General features: G+C 37.0%; 1 long non-coding RNA gene across 1 annotated transcript; it reads right to left on the bottom strand.

Moving 5' to 3' along the window:
• Positions 1–415: 415 nt before the first annotated feature.
• LOC123534548 (uncharacterized) lies at positions 416–21,579 on the bottom strand. The gene is made up of 5 exons (XR_008366583.1): positions 21,425–21,579; positions 11,403–11,505; positions 7,075–7,180; positions 4,439–4,538; positions 416–2,326 (listed from the first exon to the last, which is right to left on the bottom strand). It is a non-coding gene; the product is annotated as an uncharacterized LOC123534548 (long non-coding RNA).
• Positions 21,580–24,085: the final 2,506 nt, after the last annotated feature.

Below are 24,085 nucleotides of genomic sequence, written 5' to 3'. Positions count from 1 at the left end.
TTGCTCAAAATACATGTTAAGAGTTATGGAACTTGACCCAGTGAGGTTGGTAACTGACCTAGAAAAAGAATAAATAAGTTTCAAAGCTATATGCCTTTTGGTAATAGCTGTATGTACTTGCACGCAAAACTTTAACCAGGATTTTCTAAGTCCAAAAGGGGGCATAATTTGCCCAAAATACAAGTCAGAGTTATGGGACTTGATTCTATCAACTAGTTTTATAACCCCGAAGACACATGTGAAGTTTCAATTTAATATCTGCATTAGTTTTGGAGATAGTAACTTGCATGTAAAACTTTAACCAGGATTTTCTAAGTCCAAAAGGGGGCATAATTTGCTCAAAATACATGTCAGAGTTATGGGACTTGGCCCAGTGAGGTAGGTAATTGATCTAGAAAAAGAAAAAATAAGTTTCAAATCAATATGCCTTTTAGTAATAGCTGTATGTACTTGCACGCAAAACTTTAACCAGAATTTTCTAAGTCCAAAAGGGGGCATAATTTGGCCAAAATACATGTCAGAGTTATGGGACTTGACCCAGTGAGGTAGGTAATTGATCTAGAAAAAGAAAAAATAAGTTTCAAATCTATATGCCTTTTAGTAATAGCTGTATGTACTTGCACGCAAAACTTTAACCAAAATTTTCTAAGTACAAAAGGGGGCATAATTTGGCCAAAATGAAGGTCAGAGTTATGGGACTTGGTGCTATCAACTAGTTTTATAACCCCGAAGACACATGTGAAGTTTCAATTCAATATCTGCATTAGTTTTGGAGATAGTAACTTGCATGTAAAACTTTAACCAGAATTTTCTAAGTCCAAAAGGGGGCATAATTTGCTCAAAATACATGTTAGAGTTATGGAACTTGACCCAGTGAGGTTGGTAATTGACCTAGAAAAAGAATAAATAAGTTTCAAAGCTATATGCCTTTAAATGATAGCTGTATGTACTTGCATGCAAAAACTTAACCAAGGTGTGACGCCGACGCCGACGCCAGGGTGAGTAGAATAGCTAGACTATTCTTCGAATAGTCGAGCTAAAAACGCCCAAAAACCATTTGAATATTCATGTTTTTTAAACTATTTTTTACCTCCGAATTTAACCAGTTAAGGTAGAATCAATGTGGTATAAAAAACTTAAAGAGTGACACTGAAGCTGTGGGGAGTAGGATAACTCTTCTTATTCAAGCTTAAACATTCTGTAGACAGAGCATATTGTACAGTATGAATGCCAGCATACATGTGAATGTGACTCGGGGAGATTGCAGACATTTTTTGGTCTCTTGTGGGAAAATGATGCAACTACTAACCAATCCAAAATGATCAAAATAGTTGGTCCAGTTTGTTTCTTTAGATAACTGTTTCAACAAAATGATATAAATACACTTGAACAATGAGTTACTCTTTATTATTTGACATTACCAATCAAACCACATTCACATTTTACTGTACCTACTGTCATTTTTAAACATTATTTTAATATCTAATCTTATAGATTTTTACCAGTAGGTATAACTGTCTTTCTTTCTCAGTCATCTAAACTTTGATGTCACATTCAGTGACTTTTCACTACCACCTTTGACCATTACTTGAATGTTACTTAAAATAATTTTAATGTCTATACATCACGACCACATTTAAAACTTTTTTGCACTAATGTCACACACAGTGAGTTGCATGTTTATCTCCGCTTTTTTTCCAGTGTTCAGCAGAGTCCAGCCTTCAGTATCAGGAGTGTTAACATAAATGGATAATAAAGATTTTATTGCACCTACTGACAGGTAGCTTCAGTTATCTGTCTGAATTTTCCATAGAAAAGCTACACTTCGGGGTCAGTATTACAGTGTGGAATACTCTGTAGCAACATCCTAAGTCAATGTTACTGTGTGTTTTTCCTGTGTGGACTACTCAAGTCAGTGTTACTGCATGGAAACTCATAATAGCAATGTCCTTGTCCACATTACTGTGTGGTAGACTCAGTAGCAATGTTCTGAATAAACGTTACTGTATAGAAGACATAGTAGCAATGCTCTGGGTTTGTATTACTGTGTGGTAGACTCAATAGCCATTTCCTAGTCAGCATTACTGTGTGGTAGACTCGATAGCAATTTTCTAGTCAGCATTACTGTGTGGTAGACTCAGTAGCAATGTTCTGGGTTAGTGTTACTACATGGTAGATTTTCCTGATGGTAGTCTCAGCTCTTTAAATTCCAGCCAGATAAGATAAAGCGATTTCATCTGATCAGAAAACTGTATCATACTACTTAGATGATCATCACTGACTCCCTGTGAAGCAGATCCAAGTTAACTTCTTAGCTAAGATGCAACTGAAATAATGCAACAATATTAATCAGCAAGAGGAACAACAGCTCTTAGCTCGACAGTGAATAATACAGACATATAGGACTCACTAGAGCTATCACTGGAATAAGCAATACACCCAAAATACTTCTCTACCTGAAGAAACAGCATTTCAAGTGTAAAGTTTCTATACTGACTAGTAGATTTCAAACTGGAGCTATCACTAAAGGAATTTTAAACACTCAGACACAGCTACAGATACAGAGAAAGTGAAATCACGACCTTTGACCTTCAAATGAGATCTTCACCTAGTAACCTGGATTATGGCCTAAGCTTTTGCATGATGTTTACAACTCATGCTACCTTTATGAAGTTTATTCTAATGGTTTGAAAATACTGACTGGACACAAGTTTAAGATATATGATCTTTTGAGCTATGTGACCGTGACCTTGGAACTAGTAACCTTTGTTGTGTGCTCTGCAAGATATCTTCATGAGGCAAGTAACTCATACCACTTTTATGAAAATCTTGCCAACAGTTCAAAAGATAAGGAGCAGACATGAGTTTTAAGCTACTTGACCTTTTACCTTAAACTGTGACCTAGATCTTTGACATGTGAAACGGGTTATGCACTCTGCACCTTGTCTTAATGAGGTAAAAAACTGATGTTAGTTTTGTGAAAATCTTCTAAGCAGTTAGGAAGATATAGGTCTGAAGGGGGGATTGCTATGATTGGATCACAGAACAGTTTCTAGACCTAAAGGAATAAAGGGGGAAATTATTTGCTTCTGGGTGAATGGAGGTTTGGAAGTGGGCAGGTGGCAGATTGTTGGAGGATTTGTTTATTTGTTTTGGGTTTAACGCCATTTTTCAACAATATTTCAGTTATGTAGCTGTGGGCATTTAACGGAACCGGTGTTCCTGGATTCTGTACAGGTACAAACCTAATCTCCACAAGTAACTACCAACTTCCCCACATAAATCAGAGGTGGAGGACAAATGATTTCAGACACTGTTTTTTATCAACTTGTCAAAGAACAAGGGCCTCGCCCGAGGACCAAACTGACATTCCCCGCGACCCGTAAATCTGCACTTTCCCTACTGAGCGAAGCAGGCGGGCTGATTTTCTGAAGTACAGATATGTATACCAGCATTTCCATACACAAAACCCTTTAGCTTTATAGCAGAAACTAGAGGTGTCACAGGAGTGACGAATTATACACCCACAATATGGCCTAGTAAAAGAACTAAGCCAATGTCAAAGCTGAACTTGCTTGACCTTTTACCTACTGACCTCAAAATCAATAGAGGTCATCTGTTGGTCATGATCAACCTCCCTATAAAGTTTCAAGATCCTCGGCCCAAACGTTCTCAAGTTATTGTCCAAAAAAGGTTTAAATGTTCTGGGTCACTCTGACCTTTGACCTTTGGAACTCAAAATCAATACAGGTCATCTGCTGGTCATGACCAACCTCCCTATCAATTTTCATGATCCTAGGCCCAAGTGTTCTCAAGTTACCATCCAGAAACAGTTTAACTGTTTTGTGTTATTGTGACCTTGACCTTTGACCTACTAGCTTCAAAGTTTAACTTGACCTGTATTCAATCACGTTACACCTGTGTACAAAAATTTATGATCCTGTTCTCAAGTTATCATACGGAAACCATTTAACTGTTCCGAGTCACTGTGACCTTGACCTTTGACCTACTGACCTCAAAATAGAACATGACCTGTTTTTCATAATGTTACACCTGTGTACTAAAATTTATTTAAATCGGTCAAGTCTGTCATGAGTTATCATCCGGAAACCATGAAAACCAACAGACTGACCGACCACCAAGCTTACTCCTATATACCCAAGCTTCGTTTTGTGGGGGTATAACTAGCAGACTGAACTTGTTCTATCTGTACCAGTGTAAACCTTTTCTCTGCAAGTAACTGCCAACTTCCCCACATATCAGAGGTGGAGGACAAACTATTTCAGCTTTCATTCCTTTGTGAAGAGTAATAAACGAGACATGAGCTTGCTGAGAGTTGTTCACAGTCTAAACATGAAGCTGACTCCACATGAATAGCTTTAGCTCTGGGGACAATTTTGTCAGTGAGGTAAAACAGGTAATTTTCTGCTGAACTTACCTGCATCAATGGATATCTTGTCCTTCAGTTGGATTGATATGATGTGCTGAATTGTTGTATTATCTTTGCTATCATCCTCACATAGATCTCTTGTACAGACCTGTTATTAAATATTATAAATTTACAAGTTTTCACAAAAGATTTACCATCACTGTTTTACATGTTTTCAAGTATGTTATTTCTTGTTCAGCATTGTAATATTTCCTGTAATTCTACCTTCATTCTCAAGAAGAATAACAAAACACAGTTTTTTGATTAACACCTAAAATTTGAAGTTAATATGCATGAAGATAGGCTGCATACACCTTAAAACTATTAAACAGGAATTAGCAGTTACAAGAAGTTATTTTTTCTTTTTTACTATCTGATTGTGCTGATCTCTCTATGAATCACATGGAATTCAACATCTTTTGTGTCAAATTGTGATCTTCATTTTCACTGTTGGGTCTCTTTACAAATGCACAAATGTGATTATGTTATTTCATCTTTATGAAATTTGACACTTGACAGAGTTACAAATAGTGCTAGATCTGTTGAAACAAGAGCTTCAAACAGGAATTATTCAGAATAACACATGCTTTTTTAAAGCATTTCTGTGTAGTAAGGCGATATATGCCAGAGTATATATAATAAAGCTTGTTTGAAAGCTTATGAGCCACACCATGAGAAAACCAACATAGAGCATTTGTGACCAGCATGGATCTGTGCAGTCTGATCAAGATCTGCTCTGTTTGCCATTCAGTCATCTTTTCTGTAAGCACCCATTATAACAGTTAATGGTTCTGTCCAAATTAAAAGATGGACAAGTTCATTATACAAATTTAGCAGGGTAAGCGTTAAAAAGATGTTTAAGACAAGTGAATGAAGTATTGCCATGCAATACAAAGTCCCCTACTGGAAGGCACCTAATTTTCTCTACTGCAGTATAACATAATGAACTGATATCTGTCAATGATGTATAAACAATATTGTACTACATATACAATATGTTATAACAACACACTTGGATTAAAATGTGCATATATAAAAACCCACAGTTGTTTTCATATTGATTTTTTTTGGCTGATTATAAAAATGTTATCATGTAAGTTATTTATAGTAACAACAAAGGGAAATTAATCTTTAAAAAAAAAAAAAAAAAAAAAATAATATAAGTCCACAAGAAACTCTTTACCAGGTAGATAGGTCAAAATACACCTAAAAATTGGATGTAACCTGCATGCTGTACCACAGAAAAGTGGTCTCGATTTTTCTCTACCGCCAGTAATAAAAAAGTTACATTAAAATCTATTTATAGTAACAACAAAGGGACGTAATTCTAAAAACAAGGGTGCCTCATGGTGGTGAACATTTGGTCCAAGTTACATCAAAATCCCTCCATGCATGAAGAAGAAATGTTCCATACAGTCATTCTTGAATTTGACCTTTGACCTCTAAATATGACCTTGACCTTAGACCTAGGGACCTGGTTCTTGCGCATGACATGTCTCATCCAGGGGAATATTTGTGCCAACTGATATCTAAATCCTGCTTTGCATGACAAAGTTATAAACCGGACAGGAAAAAAATCCTTGACCTTTGATCTCAAAGTGTGACCTTGACCTTTAAGCTAGGGTACTGGGTGTCGTCTCATCATGGGAAACATTTGTGCCAAGTAATATTAAAATCCCTTCATGGATGGCAGAGTTATGGACAGGACAGGAAAAAAACTCTGTTGACCTTTGACCCCCAATTGTGACCTTGATCTTTGAGCTAGGGGTCCGGGATTTGCGCATGACACGTCCTCTCATCATGGGGAACACTTGTGCTAAGTGATATTAAAATCCCTTAATGAATGTCAGAGTTATGGACCGGACACAAAACAGACCCTGTTCATGCTATGTTAACATTTGACTGTAAAGTGTGACCTTGACCTTTGAGCTAGGGATCTGAAAGTTGTGCATGACACATCGTCTTATTATGAGGTACATTTGTGCCAAGTAATATTAAAATCCCTTCATAGATGGGAGAGTTATGGACCGGACAGGAAAAAAGCCTTGTTGACCTTTGACCTCCAATTGTGACCTTGACCTTTAAGCTAGGGGTCCAGGTTTTGCGCATGACACGTCGTCTCCTCATGGGGAACATTTGTGCCAAGTAATATTAAAATCTCTTCATGGATGGGAGAGTTATGGACCGGACAGGAAAAAAGCCCTGTTGACCTTTGACCTCCAATTGTGACCTTGACCTTTGAGCTAGGGGTCCGGGATTTGCGCATGACACATCATCTTATCATGGGGAACATTTGTGCCAAGTAATACTAAAATCCCTTCAAGGATGGGAGAGTTGTGGACCGGACAGGAAAAAAGCCCTGTTGACCTTTGACCTCCAATTGTGACCTTGACCTCTGAGCTAGGGGTCCGGGTTTTGCGCATGACATGTAGTCTCATCATGGGGAACATTTGTGCCAAGTAATATTAAAATCCCTTCATGGATGACAGAGTTATGGACCGGACACGAAATTGCGGACGGACGGAATGACGGAAAGACGGAATGACGGAAAAGTGCATTCCTATAGTCCCCGAAACTGGTTTTCAACCAGTAGGGGACTAATAAACAGATTTGGAGAAAATTCTCATATACATAATTATACTCACTTGAAGAATGAAGATACTCCTACTATGGAATGTCTGGGCTTTTACAGAGGTACTTCCTGACTCACATTCTGTCTGCACCACCCGCAACCATGGGGATTTTCAGGAGCTGAAATTTTCATCAGATTCTGATCAGGTAATGGATTTGGTCAAAAGTTAAACAAAATTAATGATCATTAACACTTGTGTGTTCACTGACTGCATAATACATGTTGAAATTCCACTGTAGGTATTTTTAATCCCCCGCCACAAGTGGTGGGGGGTTATAGAAATGGTCTTCGTCCATCCTTCCGCAACACTTTAGTGTCCGTTCCATATCTCCTAAACCCCTTGAAGGATTCTCATCAAATTTGGGTTAAATGATAACCTCATCAAGGCATGTGCAGAACTTATGAATCAGTCATGCTGACTCAAGGTCAAAGTCACAACTCGCGGTCAAAAGTTTGAGCCTTCCATTTTGTGTCCACTCTGTATCTCCTAATCCCCTTGAAGGATTCATACAACCTGGGTCAAATGATCACCTATCCATGACGATGTGCAGAACTCATAAGTCATGAGTCAGCCTAGTCAACTCACGGTCAAAATCATAACTCAAGGTCAAATGTTTAAGCCTTCAATTTTGTGTCTTTGTATCTCCTAAACCCCTTAAGGAATTTTAAGGTCACAACTCAAGGTCAAGGTTTGAGCTTTCCAATGAATTGTTCATGTCTGCTCTATATCTCCCAAACCCCTTGAAAGAATTTTATAAAACTCTGGTTAAATGATTACCTCATCAAGATGATGTGAAGAACTTACGTGTCAGCCATGCTGGCTGAACGGCAAGGTCACAACTTAGGGTCAAAGGTTTGAGCCTTCCATTTCTGTGTCCACTCTGTATCTACTAAACCATTTAAAGCATTTTCATCAAACCTGGGTCAAATGATCACCTCAAGAACTCATGTCAGCCATGTCAACTAAAGGTCAAGGTCACAACTCAAAAGTCAAAGGTTTGATCTCTGTATCTCCTAAACCCCTAGAAGGATTTTCATGAAACTTGGGTCAAATAATCACCTCATCAAGACAATGTGCAAAAAGCCCGCCCGCTTAGCTCAGTAGGTAGAGCGTTGGTCTATGGATCGCGGGGTCGTGAGTTCGATCCTCTGGCGGGGCGTATGTTCTCCGTGACTATTTGATAAATGACATTGTGTCTGAAATCATTAGTCCTCCACCTCTGATTCATGTGGGGAAGTTGGCAGTTACTTACAGAGAACAGGTTTGTACTGGTACAGAATACAGGAACACTGGTTAAGTTAACTGCCCGCCGTTACATAACTGAAATACTGTTGAAAAACGGCATTAAACCCAAAACAAACAAACAAACAATGTGCAAAATTCATGTGTGTGTGTGTGTGTGTGTTAGGGTTTAACGTCTTTTTCGGTTCAATGTCAAGGTCACAGCTCAAGGTCAAAAGTTTACCCTTTCACTATCTGCAACAGTGGCATGGGATTTAGCCGTTTTCAGACTGCTTTGTTAAAATTTGATTTTCCTATCCTAGAAACCAGGATAGATATTTTAGCATGTGCATGAATTTAGTAAAGATACTTCACATGAATATGAGAACTTCTGTATTATGTTTGTCAAATATTTACATTAATTTAACAAATATATATCTAGCCAAGGTTCATGACAAATTCAGTTTGTAACATTCTTATTACCTCCCTTCACTTATCTTTGCTGCACAATCAGGATATATTGGAAATAAATGAATTCCAAATCTAGATACTGTCATAAAACTTGCCTGTTGGTTAAGATTGCTGAAATATATCAAAACTATGAAACACAAATGTAAACTTTTGTTTGTTTTTGTTTGTTTTGGGTTTAACGCCGTTTTTCAACAGTACCGGTATTTCAGTCATGTAACGGCAGGCAGTTAACCTAACCAGTGTTCCTGGATTCTGTACCAGTACAAACCTGTTCTCCGCAAGTAACTGCCAACTTCCCCACATGAATCAGAGGTGGAGGACTAATGATTTCAAACACAATGTCATTTATCAAATAGTCACGGAGAACATATGCCCAGCCCGAGGATTGAACTTAGGACCCCACGATCCATAGACCAACGCTCATACCTACTGAGCTAAGCGGGTGGGCAAATGTAAACTTAGAAATTACATTTAAATCAAAAGCAATAGTCCACTTTTTGAATACTTTCATATTAACAAGTATGCCCTTGGGCAGAATGTCGAGTCCGCTTGCTGTCAAGTGTAACCTTGACCTTGGACCTAGGGACCTGGTTCTTGCACATGACTCTCCATCTCATAATGGTTAACATTCTTGCCAAGTTACATCAAAATTGCCCCATTCAAGAACAACAGCTGTCTCCATAGGATGACATATGCCCCCGATGGCACTTTGAATGAGTAGTTATGGCCGATGTTAGAGTTTAGGACCTTTGACCTACAGAGCTGGGTCTTGCGCGCGACACGTCTTACTGTGCCACACATTCATGCATAGTTAGTTTAAAATCCATGCATGAATGACAAAGATATGGACCGGACACGCCCATCAATGCACTATCATGAAAAATGACCTTTAACGTCTAAGTGTGACCTTGACCTTTGAGCTACGGACCTGGGTCTTGCACGTGACACGTCGTCTTACTGTGGTACACATTCATGCCAAGTTATTTGAAAATCCATCCATGGTTGACAAAGATATGGACCGGACATGCCCATCAATGCACTATCCTTTAAAGTCTAAGTGTGACCTTGACCTTTGAGCTATGGACCTGGGTCTTGCGCGCGACATGTCGTCTTACTGTGGTACACATTCATGCCAAGTTATTTGAAAATCTATCCATCGATGACAAAGATATGGACCGGACACGCCCATCAATGCACTATCCTTTAATGTCTAAGTGTGACCTTGACCTTTGAGCTACGGACCTAGGTCTTGCGCGCGACACGTTGTCTTACTGTGGTACACATTCATGCCAAGTTATTTGAAAATCCATCCATCGATGACAAAGATATGGACCGGACAAGCCCATCAATGCACTATCCTTTAATGTCTAAGTGTGACCTTGACCTTTGAGCTACGGACCTGGGTCTTGCGCGCGACACGTCGTCTTACTGTGGTACACATTCATGCCAAGTTATTTGAAAATCCATCCATCGATGACAAAGATATGGACCGGACACAAAAATTGTGGACAGACTGACAGACCGACAGACGGTTCAAAAACTATATGCCTCCCTTCGGGGGCATAAAAAGAAGAGCTCCGGACAAACTTCAATTTGACTTTTGACCTCCAACTGTGACCATGACCTTTTAGATAGGAACATGGGGTTTGTGCATGATACACCTTCTCATTGAGGTAAACATTCATGCCAAATATAAACAAGATTTGTCCATGCATGTCCACGCTATGGTCCAGACAAAATTGGACGGACGCACGGACAGACACATGCACCGAAAGTGGCGGCTATATCGAGCTGACTGCAAGCGAGCTCAACAAAAATGGACTGGTTCATCATTCAGTTTGGGCAAATCTTACTCACAGAAATGTTCACTGAAAATTTACTGACTGAATAGTGAGATGTGCAGGCTGATCTTGGTCTGCAGTGGTCGCAACAAAACCACTTGCCACCAGTAGTCTAAAGCTTAACTTAAAGAGATTAAGACATGCCAGGGAATATTGTAGTTATTCCTATTAAAAGCCAAATATCGGTTGTCAACTACCTGTAGTATTAAACAATGGTGAGATCAGGTAAAATACATGAATAATTGAAAAGAACACAGAGGCAATAATTTGACCGATTATGGTACTAATCTTAGCATTTTTGTTTTTTGACAGGGAGTCAGTTTTAGCTGATTTACATAGTGTGTGCTCCCCCCACCCCCACTCCTCAAACTGAAAATGCTTCCTACGGTCCTGTGATAGGAACCATTCATCCAAACCATCCACACCATTTTGAATCACTAAAGGATAAGGCAGTTGTGGGAGATATGCGCTTTTCTCAAAAGCAGCTCTAGTTGGTATTAATATCTCCAACAGTGAAAGGGCAACACACTGGATTTTTGGCCTATACCATATCAAAAGTCTAGTGCAAAGGCAGCTAGTCTAAAGTGCCATACAACAGTGATTCTGCTACAGAGAACACAACAGATTCATTTTATTTCCATATTGCCAATTTAGCTTGCTGTGTGAGCCTTTTTGCCAAGAAATATTTCCTATTTGTTCGTGTAACAGTTATACAGTAAAATAAGGTGACAGCCATGTGCCAGTGAGTCGGACAATTGATTTAGCTAAACCCTGTCTACATATTAAGTTCTGTAACAAAATACTCACTTTAAATTAGAGGTATACATCTGGTTGGTCGATTCATAGATGTCTTCCGCACAAGGCCAGGTGATTTCATGCTTACAGCCATTGGAATACAACCACTCTCATCCTGAAATTATTAATAAAAAGAAAAGAAAAAGCTGCCAAAAGAATGGAAGAAACATGGCTTAAAATATTCGAAGCTAGTAGATATCAAGTTATCAAGAGGTACTGCCAAAAGTTTTATATTTAAATAGAGAAAATATCAAATTTCACAGAATTGGCAAATGGAGACACTGGCTATTAAATAAAGGAACAAAAGTTTAAATAATTTCTACTGTGATACTGACTTACTTCAAAGAAAATTCTTTTAGTTATTGAACAGATACTATTAACTATCACAATTTTGACCATTTCATTGATCTAAACTATTTGACCTAAGTGTCGTGTCGGTATAAAGAATTATATTCAAGAGGAGAGTATAACAAAAATTAACCCTTAGTCATGAGTATTTTTATAATTATGAAAGTGCATGTGAACTTGTTCTGCGTGAGCAGCTACACCAAGGCCTTATCATGTCCAATAAACTTATAAGTGCTTACTTTATAACATGTCTTAAAAGAAATTAGATTGAATACAAAAAAAAAATTGAAAAAAAAAATATTAGACAGTACTTGGTAAAAATTCAGATGGCTTACAAAACTATTCTGTCATATTTTGCCTATTCTGGTAAGGAAAAATACATTTTGGAAAGTCCTTGAAAAAGAAGTTCTGTCCAGTGTATATTGCAAACAAGTTAAACTGATATCAGGGACTGCTGGCAGATGAAGACCTAGTACAAAGACAAATCTTGAAAATCCTTGATTCCACCTCTCTCAACACAGGAACAACAGTCGTCTAGCAAACCGCTGGCCCAGAAATGTAGATCTGTTGCTCCCAAACGACTCCACTCTGCGGATATATTGTCACCAGGATCCTTAATGGTTCCGTTAGTAGTCTTGATTGGCAGTCAAAAGGATCAAAGAATTTATCACAGACTGAGACAGACCTTAAAATATGGAAAAGAAACAAATGCTGAAAATGGAAGGCGAAAAGAACCTGACAATTTCCGATTCCCATCTCTCTCAACACTGGAGAAACCATCATCTAAACACTGCCGGCCCAATATTGTAGACTAGCATCTCCAACACGACTCCACGCTGCGGATATATTGTCACCGGGATCCTAAATGGCATCGATAGCTGTGTGGATCAACAGTAAAGGGATCTGTCAGGCCTCGACATCAGTAAAAAAAAGGAGAAAAAAACTTGGCCACAGCCAGAAAACAGCACCAAGTTAACAATAATAATTTACTGCTAAATCTAAAAGACCATAACAAAATTGAATGCATAAAAAATCTCCAAGGTGTAGCAAACTCATGACTATCTTAAATCTACTGGCACTACATCATGCACTGCTATCATTTCAGCTTCCTACTTTTTAACCTTCACCTGAACAAAGACTGCAAAGATGACTAATTAAAAGAAAACTTAGCAAAAATGAAAGATAGCCAAGCTTCATCAGATACAAAACTAATATTATACTGAATAAAAAAAAAGCTAACCAGCTATTTGCTACTTTACCAATATTTTGAAAATTTAACATTTGAAAGATAAATCCTAAAGTTGATACTGGCTACATGTAATTTATTTCAAAATGTACTTTTCTAAGCTTTAACTTGTATCTCAATAAAAAAAAAATCTTACTTTGTAGTAAAAAAGAGGATGATTATGTGAGTGACTTGAAGTAACTAAACTTTCACTTCACTGCAGAAAAAATTGGTTACTGAACAACCATTCTATACTATATGAAATACAAGGTTTTTGCTACTGATTTACTTGAATAATGCTAAGGGTTAACCCTTTACCTTTGAGTAGCATTTTACTGAAAGATAAAAATGCAAAGTTACTCGAGTTTGTGCATTTTCCACTGTGACTTGAAAACTCTATTAGAAATTAAATCCACTTAAAAATACTTTGCCAGAGTGATACAAAAATTAAATCAACTTGAACCTTGCAACAGTTTACTGTGTTTTACAAATTAAATAAACTCAAAAGTTCTTACCACTTTACAACACAAAAAATTACTAATATGCCAAGCCACTGTCTCTTTAACAGAATAACCTAACTCTGCCACTGCTTTACAAAATCATTAGTTCTACTGTCTGGTCATTGTATTTTAAAATACAATTTAAACATTTTGATTTTGATATTCACTCCCACAATTTTACAATATAATTCATTTAACATTCATTCAGTGCACTTTCTTTCACTGCATTATACAACGTAATTCTTTGACAGTCATTCAATGCACAAAAGCATTACATTGCACAACATGATTCTAGTAACTATTTTCATTTAACATTCACTTCATGATAAATGATTTTTTATTTCAAAAGATTTCTGTTTTAAAAAACATTCTTAAGCTAATATTTTCTTCTTTTTTTTGTACCTACCATCCCTAATTCTTGAAATTTACTCCAAAAATACACAATATTCTTAATTAAATTTAAACAGCTGAAATTGTTGATAAAACACAGATTTAATTGATAGAACTAAACAGCATTCAATATATGGTACTCTAGCGTCTTTGGACTGTCAAGTTTGACAGTGGCTATGAAACAGTACAGTCGGCAGTACAGTCCAAAATACAATCCACAGTACAGTCAGCAGTACAGTCAAGGAGGTAAGTAAACCTCACAGAAGTATTTCCTCAGCAGTCAGAATGATAAGCAACACAATCATACAGCTCAAACACACATAAATGATGAATAAAAAATGTCTGTAGGAAGGCCACAACCAAACATATTTCTACTTAACCTTCAACTCTAAATAATACCTTACTACTTAAGTATCAAGATTGTCTTTGAAATGGAAAACTAGAAACTCAGTTGCCAAAATGCTGCCATTCCTAAACAGATGTGCAGGCAGTATGTGGAGGAAAATTCTTTGGAGCAGTGTCTAGCACATGAAGAATTTTGAACAGAACAAAAGCTTATTGTATATATTATATCTGAAGACACTGTACAAGTTTTGATACAATTATACACATTGTGAAAATGATGGAAATGATTACAGGCCCTAGGATTTTAAGTAAATTTGGCATTTAGGCTACAGGTTGCTGGACTGCCTTAAACTAAACAAACACCTCAATCTTTTCTGTTACAATGAAATGATGACTATTTATCCAAAACACTTGTTACTAAATTATTATGCCAATCAATATGCAGAACTAAATATGTACTAAACAGAAATGCTGATGAAAATGTTCTTCTATTATCTTGCTTCTACAACTGGACAGTAATTCAGTGTATTGACTAACTGACTCTAAATTAAATTTTACTTTGTTTCGTAACATGTAATTATTTCAATTTCTTTTAACAATTCCAGCTTAGAAAACCAAAAATAAATCCCTTGCTGATTGGCCCTTGATAATACATGAAGTATCAAATCTAAACACAAGTTGAGCAAAACGTTTTTCTCCCATCTACCACAGTTTATCTATCCTCATGGCAACAGTAATGGCAATCTCTGGCTGGGTGAAATTCTTCCACAATAGCTGTACCGGACAGAGGGATTACTAGAATCCTTCCAAACAGTTGTACAGGACTGGTTGCTCTTCTCCCACAATACATGGTTGGGACAGATGGCTTGGTGGAATTCCTCCTCAACAGTTGGTTGGGACCTTAAGAAGCTGTTTTGACAACCTACTTGGCCATAAGTATAGGACATTAGATGGCTTGGTGGAATTTCTCCAAAACAGCTGTTGGGACAGCTGGCCAGGAAGAAGCTGGCTTGGAAGACTTCCTCACCAATAGCAGGTTGGCTCAAGTGGCTTGGTGGAATTCTTCCTGCAAAAGCTGGATGGATGGGACAGCTGGCTTGGTAGAATCCTCCTTCTGAAGCTGTCTTGACAGCTAATTTGGAAAGAAATATAGGACATTAGGGGGCTTGGTGGAATTCCTCCCGCAACAGCTGGATGGGACAGCTGGCTTGGTAGAATTCCTCCTTCTGAAGTTGTCTCAACAGCTTATCTGGACAGAAATATAGGACTTTATTGGACAATAAAGGACAGGTGCATGGAGGTTTGCTGGCTTGTGGAATATCCTCCTCAGCAGCTGAGAGAGAGCTGGCTTGGTTGGATTCTACAAGGCAGCAGTTTTGGCCACAACCAACTGGTCTGAATTTCCACTCTTAGAAGAATTGGACAGCTATTTGTGGGAGAAGTACGGGACTGCTACCATGGTTGAATACCACCCAGACAACAGAACTCGACAATTGCTTTTGAGCAAATAGCCACGAGGACAGTAAAAGCAAGTAAGTAGAAAAGAGACTTTGACATTAATTTTATTCTATGTAAAAAAGACTAGATTCCATCCCACATTTCTCTTTCAACAATTTAAATCAATGAGTCAGTTAGCAATACCTAATTCAAAAGAGAATGTTCAGATTTCCTTGAAGGTAGAATTACTCTAAACAAATAACTAATAATCATAAATAAAACCTTTGAACTATGAAATTATGGACAATTATTGATCTCTATTTTCTCAAAACAATATTTTAGAAGAGAATCCAGAATCCAGCCATTAATCAGATGCCTAATTTCTGTACCAGTAAATACTGTTGAAATACTCTGTTGACAGTAGTAGTTTTAAGGTTAAGCGCCCTTCATCAATCTTTAGAACAGGTCTCCCATCTTTTATTTAAATGTATAGGTAAAGCCATTTGAGTATGGGTGTAATGTTAAGAAAAAAACAATGTGTTCATTATTTATCTTGCAATGCAGATATTTAATTCATACAGCTTCAGAAAGAAGTGAATGGCTGGTGATCTTCCTACATCCTACCATATCATCCCTATTCACTCAAATTTTGTCCAAAAATACATGATAGCCAATTTTACATTGCCCTTACAATGTGTTGATATGGCAGTTTTCATACAAAACCAGTAGCCAGAATTGAACATTTGCCTTATTCTACCATATCCCTAACAGCTACAGGATTTAATCATTAAGAAATTATCAAATATGCAGGAAGTAGTTTAGTTTAAATTTTAACCAGAAGCCAGTTTTTCTTTGGCTTTTATCACCAGTACCAGAGTCCTAGCACCGAAATTCAGTGTTCTCCCTGAGATTCTGTGATGTACGATTATCTTAATTTTGGACAAATTTTGGAAGAATCCCATTGTATATAATACTGCTGATCAGAAATATAAACTTATAGTAACCTTCACTTTTGAATTAATGCCTAATACACCCTCAAAGACATTCAATAATTCCAAAAAAACACACTATGATTAGTGAGTTATGATTTAAACGAATGTTCAGGTAGAACACTAAAATCGTATACAAATAAAAAATTGATGGAGAGAAAAAAAAAAAAAAAAAAAGTGTCCTACAAACGCAAAAAAAAAAAGATATGACCAGCAACCCTCAGATTTTGATGTGTGGATTTTCACTAAACCAAGTAAATGGCCTGGCTACAACTGATGCACACATTGTATGATATGGTAGTACCTATTACCTTGTTATTTTGAGGGCTGACTTAAACACTATCGTACAGTACTCTTCCACACTAACAGTGGCAGAAAAACACCTTATTCTACCTTATCATCTCTATCAAGTGAAGTTTAGTCCAAAAATACAACTCTTAAAATGCAGTGATATGGTAGTTTCTAGAAACCTGTAGCCAGTATGTCTTTGTCTTATCCTACCATATCCCTATCAGATTATTTTTAAATGTAGAAATGTTTTCAGTCTTAACTGTAGTCAGTTATATTACCTGGCCTCTGCTTGACTTTGTTTAAACCGGCCTGGCTATCTATAAGAGTTGACAAAGTAAATGATAAGGTAGTATCTTAAACTGTATTTAATTGTGGGACATAAAGCATATTGGCAGGCATCTTTCCTAAAACACTACTATGATTACTGCATTTAATCTAGAACATTATCAATGCCTGCATTTAATTAACATTATATGCTTTATTCAACCTAACCAGCTCTAACTTAATTAATGTGGTGATATGATATAACAACTATAGTCAACATTGTTACAGTGACTTAATTTTGACCTTCCCTAATGCAATGGCTGGCACCTTCCTCCTAACAGTGTCCGACACTACAAAAATATGAATTTACTTGCTAAAAACATTACAGTGGTTGTAACTTTTCTTAAAATATTTCTTTTCTTTATGTGGTTAATGATTAACTAATGTAATATGAAAATTACATCCAGTATTGAACCCAATGGTTGAAAATAAATGTACTTTGTGAAATATGAGCATGAAACTCAACCTGCATAATACTATAATAGCAGTTCAGTAGCCAAACATTTCTGCAATAATAATTAAGTTAATTCTTATAAAATGTAGCCAGTACTTAATGACAAAGTTTATAACAATAAAGGGTTACCATCAAGTTAATACTTATAAATGTAGCCAGTACTTAATGACAAAGTTTGTAACAATAAAAGGTAACCACCAAGTTAATACTTATAAATAAATGTAGCCAGTATTTAATGACAAAAGTTTGTGAAATAAAAGGTGACCATCAAGTTAATACTTACAAAAAAATGCAGCCAGTACCTAATGACAAAGTTCGTAACAATAAAGGGTAACCATTAATACTTATAAAATGTAGCCAGTACCTAATGACAAAGTCCGTAACAATATAGGGTAACCATTAATACTTATAAAATGCAGCCAGTACCTAATGACAAAGTCCGTAACAATAAAGGGTAACCATTAATACTTTTAAAATGTAGCCAGTACCTAATGACAAAGTCCGTAACAATAAAGGGTAACCATTAATACTTATAAAATGCAGCCAGTACCTAATGACAAAGTCCGTAACAATAAAGGGTAACCATTAATACTTATAAAATGTAGCCAGTACCTAATGACAAAGTCCGTAACAATAAAGGGTATGCTTAATTAGTAATATTCCTACATCTCTTTGTCTGCCTTAATCAGTCATAAAAACATTTTAACAATAACGAATAGCCAGTACCTTAATCATTCAAGTATTTGAAAAAGAGCAGCCAGTATACTTGGATCAGAGATTAATTTATTAAATAATTCATTATAAAAATGCCTGAATAATGATTAATCATCTTGAAAAACAGAGCCATTAATTCTAGTCAAAATATAATGAAAAAAATTTCCATTTTGGACAATAATATAATTCCAGTATTCCAATTTGTAACACAATGGCTAGGAATTTTTAATCTTTACTTCTTAATGCAGTCATACATTTATTTGCACTGATGTTGGGTATTTTACAATGAAAGAGGAGTCTGTTTATTTATCTCTTTGCCTTATTCTGTCATTATAATTACAAACAAGAGCTCGTCGAACATGAAATGCCCCCCTTGATGCATTTAGTAATTGCACAAGGAACAGAAATTATATGCACACTGTAAATAATTATATGTAAACCATGTGACCCACAGGGCGGAGCCATATTTGACCCTTGGGGAATAATTTGAATGATCTTAGTAGAGGATCACTAGATGATGTCATATACAAAATATCAAAGCCCTAGGCCCTGTGGTTTTGGACAAGAGGTTTTTCAAAGTTTTTTCCTATATAAGGCTATATAAACCATGTGACCCTAGGGGTGGGGCCATATTTGACGCCAGGGAAATAATCTGAACAATCTTGGTAGAGGACCACTAGATTTTGCTACATACCAAATATCAAAGCCCTAGGCCCTATGGTTTTGGACAAGAAGATCAGAAACCATTTAACTGTTCCTGGCCAATGTGACCTTGACCTTTGACCTAATGACCTCAAAATCAATAGGGGTCACCTGCTGGTCATGACCAACCTCCCTATCAACTTTCGTGATCCTAGGCCTAAGCGTTCTTGAGTTATCATCCGGAAACTGTTTTACTGTTCAGGGTCACTGTGACCTTGACCTTTAACATACTGACCTCAAAATCAATAGGGGTCATCTGCTGGTCATGGCCAACCTAACTATCAATTTTCCTGACACTAGGCCCAAGTGTTCTTGAGTTATTGCCTGGAAACCATTTTACTGTTCCTGGTCACTGTGACCTTGACCTTTGACATACTGACCTCAAAATCGATAGGGGTCACCTGCTGGTCATGACCAACCTCCCTATCAACTTTCGTGATCCTAGGCCCAAGCGTTCTTGAGTTATCATCCGGAAACTGTTTTACTGCTGGGTGTCACTGTGACCTTGACCTTGAACATACTGACCTCAAAATCAATAGGCGTTATCTGCTGGTCATGACCAACCTCCCTATCAACTTTCATGATCCTAGGCCCAAGTGTTCTTGAGTTATCATCCGGAAACCGTTTTACTATTCAGGGTCACTGTGACCTTGACCTTTGACATACAGACCTCAAAATCAATAGGGGTCATCTACTGGTGATGACCAACCTCCCTATCAACTTTCATGATCCTAGGCCCAAGCGTTCTTGAGTTATCATCCGGAAACGGATAGGTCTATATTACGACCGACCGACCGACCGACCGACCGACAGACTGACCGACATCTGCAAAACAATATACACCTCCTTTTTCAAAGGGGGGCATAATAACCAGTAACCAGAACATTGAATGGCAGTTTTGAGCATTAACGGAACTTTCCATTTTGTCTGTTCTACATTAAATAAGAGAAAATAAGATTACTTTCATGATGATCTTAAATGAAATGAATGGCGGATGATGACCTAGTGGCCAAGTGTGTGACGCTTCCCTAAGGACTACTGGTTAGAGCCATTAGTGACACCAGTATACCTCCAGATAGCAGATAATGGACTGACGAACACCGCATACTAAAACACTGCTTGTTTACTTAATTTAAATAATTATGAGAAACAAATCTTCCCTCCCAATTTAGCATACTTATTTCTCCAACACTTAACTTGAAATTTCTTCTGAGAAAGCAGCAAACATGCAAACGTGCAGTGCAAGGGAGGGAGGTGTACAGTGCAAGGGAGGAATGCATGCCACCTTCTCAACTGAATGTTCCTTGTCAAAGGTCAGAGAAATAAATGACTGCAAAAATGTTTTTAAAGCATTTATGAAAGAAAAGCTCAAAAAATAAAAGTTTGTAGATTAAGCAAAGCAAGCTTGGATTCAGTACTTGGTGAAAGATAATATTGACCTTTCTGGAGTTACCAAGATGGAATTCTCCATGATAATATTCTCAAGACCTAACCAGATCATATCTGTACATTCAGTAACATAGTGCCAGACACTACATATAGCACATTAATTTGGACTTTAAATCATCCTTCTTTGTATTAATTCATCAACACTGCTGATCAATGCAGTAACTCTTAGAGATCTGCTCTGGAGTTATATTGTTTATAAATTCAAGGGACATAACTCTGAAGTAACTTCTCTAAACTGGCATTTTTATCAATCTTGACCTACATTTTTGCAGAAATAAGTAAGACCAATATCAAAGAAAATATACAAAAGTTGTATTAAGTGCATACACAATTTTCTGAACATTCAGTAATTCAAGGGCAGTAACTCTGAAAATCCTTGCATTTTACAAAGAATCCTATCGTGTATTGCCATAGCCAAGATAAACAAACCTATCCTTTTACTGACTCCTTTTCACATTCAATTTTAACAAAATCACATGTCATTCAGTACAATAATAGCTGAAAGTGACAAACCTGCTTCAAAGTCCCATATAAAACCTTCACTAAAATTTCTATGTGATACTAAGGCAGGGCTTTGTCAAAATTTCCAAACAGCTATATTTTTGCTTAAGATTTTGCTGGAAGTTGGCACAAAGTTCCCAAAGGCTGCTTAAAATTCTACACTATAAAATGTAATAATAACAAATTCACAGGACGCCTACAGATAAACTTGCATGAAGTAAAGAATGGAAATAAAGGCATTGTTTTTAAAATTTAGTGGTTGCCACTCAAGCTGAGAAAAAGCTATCAAACTGTTTTAGAGAATCTGTATTGTAAGCATAAAAAATCAAGCCAAAGTCATGATATTCTAAAAAAAAACACCTTACCTGTCCAAATGCACAGCTTCCGCCTTGACACACCATGTCCCTTTCTTAGAAAAACATACATGCTGGCATTACACTGTACAGCAATTGCTATGTGGGAATCACAATTCAATCGTAACCATGGTGAAGACTGTAGAATATTTCCTCAGTGTCATCACAGTTCCTACAAGATACATCAAACAAAAAGAATCATTTAACCTCAGATACAATAAAAAAAATCAATATTAGTAATATTATCTAATTTCAAAGTGCAACAACAAATACACATATTAACCTTAACCTTTAGCCTGCTGGCAGCAAGTGATAGTGCCTTTGCAGCTAGTGCAGACCAAGATCAGCCTAAACATCCTTGCAGGCTGATCAAGATCTGCACTGTTCAATATTCAGTCAGTAAATTTTCAGTTAACATCCCTTCGATAAACAAGTGAATGAAGTATTGCCATCCCCTACTGGAAGGCAACTAATTTTCTCTACCGCAGTATGACATAATGAACTGATATCTGTCAATATTGTACTATATGTACAATATGTTATAACAAAACACTTGGATTAAAATTTCTATGTATAAAAACATAGAGTTTGGCCGATTATCAAAAAGGTATCATATAAGTCATTTATAGCAAAAAAAACAAAAACGAGAGTGCCAGAATGTCCCAGTGGACGCCTGTCATAGCAAATTTCTTTACACTAGCAGCTCTATTTGCAAATGGAATTTTAATTCTGTGGTTGTGTAGTAATTATTGTAATTCTTTTGTTTTTCTGAATCCACAAAAAAACTCCTTACCAGGCAGAGATACCTTAAAATATACCTTAAGCTAAAAGTAACATTATGTTGTACCACAGAAAAGTGATCTTGGTTTTTCCCTATTCATAACTTTATCATGACATCATCGTACATTAGGGGTTCTAACTGACCAATCAGGGAGCTGCATTTTCGAGTACCTGCCAGTTTCCACTTGGGTATAACGAAGTATATTTTTAATGAACATAAATTATAGTAACTTTAGAAATAAATATCACACGATTTTAAAAATCAAATTTAGATTTTTCACTGCACATGCCCTAGATGATGCTACAAACAACAAAACTTTGAAGTTCCATTGAAATATTGTATGGAATTAATACCTTTATTTTGTTTTATGTTTGGATTTTACCAGGGAGTCTATGATAAGTCCGAGTAAAATGTATTCATTACCAAGTGGAAATTAGTATACTCCGCAATGGTTTGAAAGACATGTTTAAAAATTATTGAATGGTCAATTATAAAAAGGTTACAATATAAGTTATTTATAGTAACAACAAAAGGGAAGTAATTCTAAAGGAAAGTTAATCTTAAATTTTTTTTTAAAAAATCTAAGTCCACATAAAAATCCTTACCTGAGGTAGAGATAAATCAAAATACACCTCATCTACTCTGCATGTCCAATCATCCTATTAAGTTTCGACATTGGAGGTCAAGTGGTTCTCAAGTAATTCCAAAAAAATGATTTTACATGAACAGGCCCTCTGTTGACTTGACCTTTAATAGGACTGACCCCAAAATCAATAGGGGTCAATCTATCTGCATGTTCAATCATTCCTATGAAGTTTCAAATTCTGGGTCAAGTGGTTCTCAGTTATGATCGGAATGGTTATTCAATGGTTCAGGCTCTGGTTGACCTTGACCTTTAACGGTGTGACCCCAAAAAACAATTATGGTCATTAACTTGCTTGAACATCTCCTATGAAGTTTCAACATTCTGGGTGAGAGGCTCTAAGTTATCGATTGGAAATGGTTTTCCATGTTCAGGCCCTGGTGACCTTGACCTTTGATGGAGTGACCCCAAAATCGATAGGGGTCATTTACGTTGCATGTACAATCTTCTTATGAGTTTCAACATCCTGGGTTCAAGTGGTTCTTAGTTATTGATCGGAAATGGTTTCCATGTTAGGCGCGAACCCTGTGACACCTTGACCTTTGAGGGAGTGACCCAAATCAATAGGGGTCTATCTTCATGCCATCATCCTATGAAGTTTCAACATTTGGGTTAAGTGGTTCTTAGTTAATCTCGGAAATTGTTTTCAATGTCCGGGCCCCTGTGAATATGACCTTTGATGGAGTGACCCCAAAATCAATAGGGGTCATCAACTCTTATGACCAATATCCTATGAAGTTCAACATTCAGGGTCAAGTGGTCTCTAGTTATTGATCGGAAATGGTTTTCAATGTCAGGCCCTGTGACTTGACCTTGAACGGATAGACCCAAAATCTATAGGGGTCATCTACTCTTCATGACCAATCCTCCTATGAAGTTTCAACATTCTGAGGTCAAGTGGTTCTTAGTTATTGATCGGAATGTTTTCAATGTTCAGGCCCCTGTGACTTGACCTTTGACGGAGTGACCCAAAAAATATAGGGGTCGATCTACTCAGCAGCCCTACAAACCTCTGTAAGTTAAGGTTCTAGGTCAAATGGTTCTCCAGTTATTGCTCGGAAATGAAGTGGACGTACTGACGCCGGACGGAAGGATGGATGGAAGGACGGGCAAAAACAATATGTCTCCTGGGAACATAATTAAAAATGTCTGTATTTGTGGATTTCGATTAGGCTTTGCACAAATGGCAAGTGTGACTTGATGGCAAAACATGTTAAGTTTGTATGTTAGGCAAATAGGGGACTTGTAT

Source organism: Mercenaria mercenaria, chromosome 12 (assembly GCF_021730395.1).
Source record: "Mercenaria mercenaria strain notata chromosome 12, MADL_Memer_1, whole genome shotgun sequence".
In the NCBI taxonomy this organism is placed as follows: domain Eukaryota; kingdom Metazoa; phylum Mollusca; class Bivalvia; order Venerida; family Veneridae; genus Mercenaria; species Mercenaria mercenaria.
This window is presented reverse-complemented; position numbering and strand designations above follow the sequence as displayed.